At 41.2% G+C, this 5,884-nt stretch overlaps 1 non-coding gene across 1 annotated transcript; it reads right to left on the bottom strand.

Annotated features, from left to right (window-relative positions):
- Nucleotides 1–485: 485 nt before the first annotated feature.
- On the bottom strand, nt 486–588 carry LOC143382432 (U6 spliceosomal RNA). The gene has a single exon (XR_013088986.1). It is a non-coding gene; the product is annotated as a U6 spliceosomal RNA (small nuclear RNA).
- Nucleotides 589–5,884: the final 5,296 nt, after the last annotated feature.

The following is a 5,884-nucleotide window of genomic DNA, read 5'->3' as shown; positions in this document are numbered from 1 at the left end:
TTAAATTTGATAGTTTCCCACTGTGGCATCTCTAACGGTTCTATTTTACCAGAAGTGAAAATTAAGCAACAGAATGCACACCTGGGGGCACCTTTCTCTTCCTGTGGTTGAGTTTTGTTGATTTTTTTTTGTGTGTGTGTTTTTGCATTTCTGTTGGATGTGTGTTTTTAATATTGTTAGCCATCACAAGTGCTTTATGGAAGTAGGCACCTGATAAAGCACCATTTTATTATTTTTCTTTATTTATAAAGGTAAATGAAGGGGAGAAACATGTTGACACTTTCTCATCTTCAAGGTATATACTAACAACATATTTACTCACAACGTTTCAAATGGAACTCCGCTCTGTTCTCATTTCATAGATCAATTACATGTATATTTTTGTATGAAAGTCACAATCTCAATATTGGGTGCTATCCATCATACCTTGAGTCTAACTTCTCGGAAAGAATATACAATTGTCAACTAACCTTCTAAGAACTACACAAAATATGGAATACTCCACAAATTTGTGTGTCACCCTTGCACAGGGGCCATGCTAATCTGCTCTGCATTGTTCCAATTTTAGCATACATGCTGCCGAAGCAAGTACTAAAGCATAATTTTTCAAACAGCAGCAGAACACACACAGGGATCATGGAAATCGGCCTAACCTCTGTCTGGTTCTAACTACTTTGGGGTGGGGGCTGGGGAGTTCTTTGTGGCTGCCAGACAGAAGATTGTTTGAACTTGGCTGGTGAAGGGAGCCAACAGAGTGAACTTGAAGAGAAAGATAAACACACAAGTGCTCAAAGCTTCAGGTGTTATGATTGCTAATTGAGACAGTCTCTAAATGATACCTTCCAGGGTGGAGGAATTTCTCTCCGAGGGATTAGTGATTCAGGGTAACTGTGGCCTGTATTCCTTCAGATTGGTCCTCTTAAAGAAAACCAGAAGACGACTCTAGCATCTAAGTCAGTCAGTAGCAGATGTTTCAGAGTAACCTCAGGGAGCAAAGGCACCTTTAACTTTAACCCCTTCGGGTGGAACACGCACACCTCTGCAGCATAGTCAGACACGTACACACTCTCAGACCTGCAGCCATGCACACAGCACAGACACATAGTCTTACACACATTTGTTCTCGGGAATAGCCATGTGCAAAAAAATACACCCCAGCTCACTAACACTTCCACCTTCACATGCATACATACGTCTCCTTCACAGACACAAACATTCCTGCTTGTTCTCTCTCTCTCTCTCTCATACACACACACACACACACACACATTCATATACCCCATGCACACATACAGTTCTGGCAAAACTGTGCAGCTGTACTGACCTGCCCAAATCTCTTTCCAGGCACAACCCCAGCCAGCAATTCTCAGGTTTCCATGTTGTCTTCTTTTCCCTGGAGCCTGGTCACACTGTTCCTCATTTCAAATGTGTACGTAAGAGATCAAAGGCAGCTGCCAAGTAGGTGTGGCCATGTGAGGAGTGTCAATGGGGTGGCAGGTGGCAGCCCCTGAGCTGACCCCTCCCAGGTGCCACCTGGTACCTTGGTCCCCTCTGGCTTCTTCCTCTTCCTGAGACAGCTTGGTGTGGTGCACAGGGCTTTGGGAAGCATAGGCCATGTGAGGGTTCTGGGACCTTGTGAGCTGCTTTGACTTCTGAGTCTTAATTTCCTCAACTGTAAAATGGAGTTAATATGTTACAAATCCTAAGGTTGACATGAACGTGCTGTCCCAGTGGGGTTATTATCGGGGATTCTTCTGGCTGATAAGTGGTAAAATGCCTCTCCCACTCACTCCCAACTCTTACTGGCAAACTTTCCTGCCAAATGACTCAGCTTTGTGTCAATATTGCTCAAAAAAAAAAAAATTGCTTTTAAAAAGGGCGCCAATCTACTACACAGAATTCCTGAGAAAATCAGCATCATGCAGTTTCTAATCAATTAATAAATGTGGAAAAAACTGTACAAAGAACCTTTGCTTTGTTTTTTAAATTATTTTTTATGTATTCTTTTTGTTATACATGAAAGTAGTATGTATTTTGACATATTAAACATACGTGGAGTATAACTTCCCATTCTTGTGGTTTTTCATGATGTGGAGTTACACTGGTCGAGTATTCATATATAAACACAGGAAAGTTATGTCCCATTCATTCTACTGTCGTTCCCATTTTCATTCCCACTCCCTTTCCTTCATTCCCCTTTATCTAATCCAATGAATTTCTATTCCCCCCACCCCACCCTTATTGTGTGTTAGCATCCGAATATCAGAGAGAACATTGAGTTGGTTTTGGGGGATTGGCTTATTTCACTTAGCATGATAGTCTCTAGTTCCAGCCATTTACCAGCAAATAACATAATTTCATTCTTCTTTATGGCTAAGTAATATTCATTGTTTATGATACAACGTTTTCTTTATCCATTCATCTATTGAAGAGCACCTAGGTTGGTTCCATAGCTTAACTACTGTGAATTGAGCTGCTGTAAACGCTGATGTGGCCACATCACTGTAGAATGCTGATTTTATATCCTTTGGGTATATGCTGAGGTGTGGGATAGCTAAGTCAAATGGTGGTTCATTTCTAGGTTTTCTGAGGAATCTCCATACTACTTTCCAGAATGGTTTCACCAATTTGCAGTCCCACCAGCAATACATGAGTGAATCTTTCCCCCCACATCCTTACCAACATTTACTGTTTTGTATTCTTGATAATTGCCATTCTGAATGGAGTGAGGGAATCTCAGTGTAGTTTTGATTTGCATTTCTCTAATTTCTAGAGGTGTTAAACTTTTTTTTCCCATATATTTATTGAGTGGATCATATTTCTTCTTCCGTGGAGGGTCTGTTCAGTTTCTTTGCCTGTTTATTTATTAGGTTATGATTATTATTATTTGGTGTTAAGTTTTTTGAGTTCTTTATATGTCCTGGAGATTAATGCTCTTAGGATATATAGATTGAGGCATAGATTTTTCTCCCATCCTGTAGGCCCTCTCTTCATATTCTTGATTGTTTCCTTTGCTGTGAAGAAGCTTTTTAGTTTCTTACCACCCCATTTAAGGATTCTTGACTTTTCTTTTTATGCTTTATGAGTCTTATGAAAAATTTAGTTCTTAAGCAGACATGATAGAGAGTTGGGCCTACTTTTTCTTCTAGTAGGCTGAGCATCTCTGGTCTAATGCCTAAGTCCTTGATCCAGTTTGAGTAGAGTTTTGTGCAGGCTGAGAGATAGAGGTTTAATTTTATTTTGCTACATATATATTTCCATTTTTCCCAGCACCATTTGTCAAAAAGGCTATCTTTCTCCAATGTATGTTTATGGTGCCTTTGCCTAGTATGAGATAACTGTATTTATGTGGGTTTGTCTCTGTGTCTTTTATTCTGTACCATTGGTCTATGTGTCTGTTTTGGTGCCAATACCATTGCTGTTTTTATTACTATAGCCCTATAGTATAATTTAAGTTCTGGTACTGTGATGCCTCCTGCTTCACTTTTCTTGCTAAAGATTTCTTTGGTTATTCTGGGCCTCTTATTTTTCCAAGTGAATTTCATGACTGCTTTTTCTATTTCCATGAAGAATGTCATTGGAATTTTAATAGGAATTGCATTAAATCCACACAGCACTTTTGGTAGTATGGCCATTTTGACAATATTAAATCTGTCTATCCAAGAACATGGGAGGTCTTTCCATCTTCTAAGGTCTTCTTCAACTTCTTTCTTTATTGTCCTGTACTTTTCATTGTAGAGGTCTTTCACCTCTTTTCTTAGACTGATTCCCAAATTTTTTTTTTGAGGATATTGTGAATGGGATAGCTTTCCTAATTCTTTTCCAATTGATTCATCTCTGATGTATAGGAATGCAAAAATTCATTTTTGATGTTAATTTTATATCCCGCCACTTTGCTGAATTCATTTATGAGCTCTAGAAGTTTTCTGGTGGAGTTTTTTGGGTCTTCTAAATCTAGAATCATGTCATCAGCAAATAAGGATAGTTTGAGAAGAGAACCTTTGCTTTCATGTGTAAGAAGTTCCAGAGTGAATTTATACTGTGTGCTACACAAATTTACACTCTGTGCTACACTGTGTACCTTCTCCATGTCTGATCCTGAAAGCCTGTAAATACCATTCCCTCTCCCACAATCTGATCCCTTCCTCCTACAAGTATTTAATTGTGCTAACTATTGTTTGTTGTTGTCGTTGTTGCAATTCTGGGATCAAACCTAGGTCCTCACACTTGTCTCATTGAGCTACACTTCCCAGCCCTAAGTACAATTTTTAATGGAAAAAAAAGAAAATGTAATGCCCTAGTGCTTTAGTTCCCCAGTAGAGGAAGACTTTAGAGGAAATCAGCAGATACTGAAGATAAATTAGCTCTTTTCAAAATTTCACTGAAAATGATTCCATGACACATCTTCCCAATGATAAGGATGACCCTAAGCACCATTTCTTGAGCATCAGCTGTGCCCCATGCACTATTGGCATCTCATAAACTTGATCTTTCTTCCCCCTTACAGCACTGATCAGAAATGGCATGGCTTCCTGGTTATGATCTATCCATGTTTCTCTCTTTCATCAGATGACAAATTCCAAGAGGGCATGGCATGTGCCATTTGCTGCTGAACTGTCCATGTCTACCATGGCGCGTGGCTCATGCTTAGTAGTGTTCATTAAATAAATGACAATAGTCCTTCCAACTAAGGGCCATAATAGGCATTATTATCACCACTTTATAGATAAGGAAATGTGTGCTTAGAAAAAGGAAAGGGTCTTCCAAGGAGATACTGCTCTGTTGAGTTGGGAATTATACCCCTGTTGGTTGATTCTGAACACATTTTCCCTCCCAGCTACTAAAGTGACTGTACCAGTGACAGCCACGGCTGGGTTGGTTGTGTAAACCCTGAAGGGCACTTGCTTGGTCAGCTATCTTCTGGATCTAGCGAGTCCCCATCATCCCTGGTAGGTTTGTGTCATTTCCCAATGGCTTTCTTCTGTCTGACTTGGAATCGTCCTTCTGGTCAGTTCCTTTCCATTTGCTCTGAGCAGAATGCCCATCTCCAAACACCCTCCTTCTAGTTTTCTGGAGTGCTTCTTAGTTCTGGTCTCTTCCTCTGCCCCGGGGCCCCAGCCAAGAAGTACTAAGACTGCACCATGTAATTAACAGCCAGCTTGACTCCTGACCAGAGCCAACAATCATCACGTCCTTGCCAGATCCCATGGGCACTCCGGAGTTCTCACTCTACTCAGCTGCATTTGCTAATGTTGACTGCTCGCACGGGGAACCACACTGGTCCCCACCTCTACCCTTTGTAACCTCTATCTCCTTCCCAAATGGTGGTGTGCCAGAGTTCTCTCTGCATCCTGAGTCATCTCCCTGGGAAACCACATCCACTGTCCCATGGCTTGGACATCATCTTCATCCAGAGATTCTCATTGTTAATGGGACTTGGGATGCTCTGGTAATGACTGGTTTGTCAGGTCTGGGGAGGGACGGGTGGCAGTCAGATGACGCAGAGGCAGGTGGTGCTCATTCCCAGACTACAGGAGAAAACACATGAGCTCTAAGCTCCAGGGAAGACATTTTTCCAAGCTACTGGAGGTACTGTGGGCACCCAGCCTTCAGCTGTCAGCATCTTCCTTCTATGATCACTTCTACTGGTGCAATTCTCCTTGTCCAACTTGGCTTCTCAGGAAAGCCCACATCTAATCACTGGTCAGTGCAAGAATAAAGGTTCAGCCATCTTGACCCAATTTGGGAAGCTCTGAAAGGACACTGGGGCTCCAGAGCTCTCCAAGGAAGGTACTGATTATCTAAAACCATACAATAAATCACCTCGAAATCTAGATGTTTAAAATAACAGCATTTATTTTGGTCTTGAGTGTGCAGTCTGGAC

Source organism: Callospermophilus lateralis, chromosome 16 (genome assembly GCF_048772815.1).
Source record: "Callospermophilus lateralis isolate mCalLat2 chromosome 16, mCalLat2.hap1, whole genome shotgun sequence".
Lineage (NCBI taxonomy): Eukaryota > Metazoa > Chordata > Mammalia > Rodentia > Sciuridae > Callospermophilus > Callospermophilus lateralis.
The sequence above is the reverse complement of the archived record's forward strand: the minus strand, read 5'-3'. Positions and strand labels throughout refer to the sequence as shown.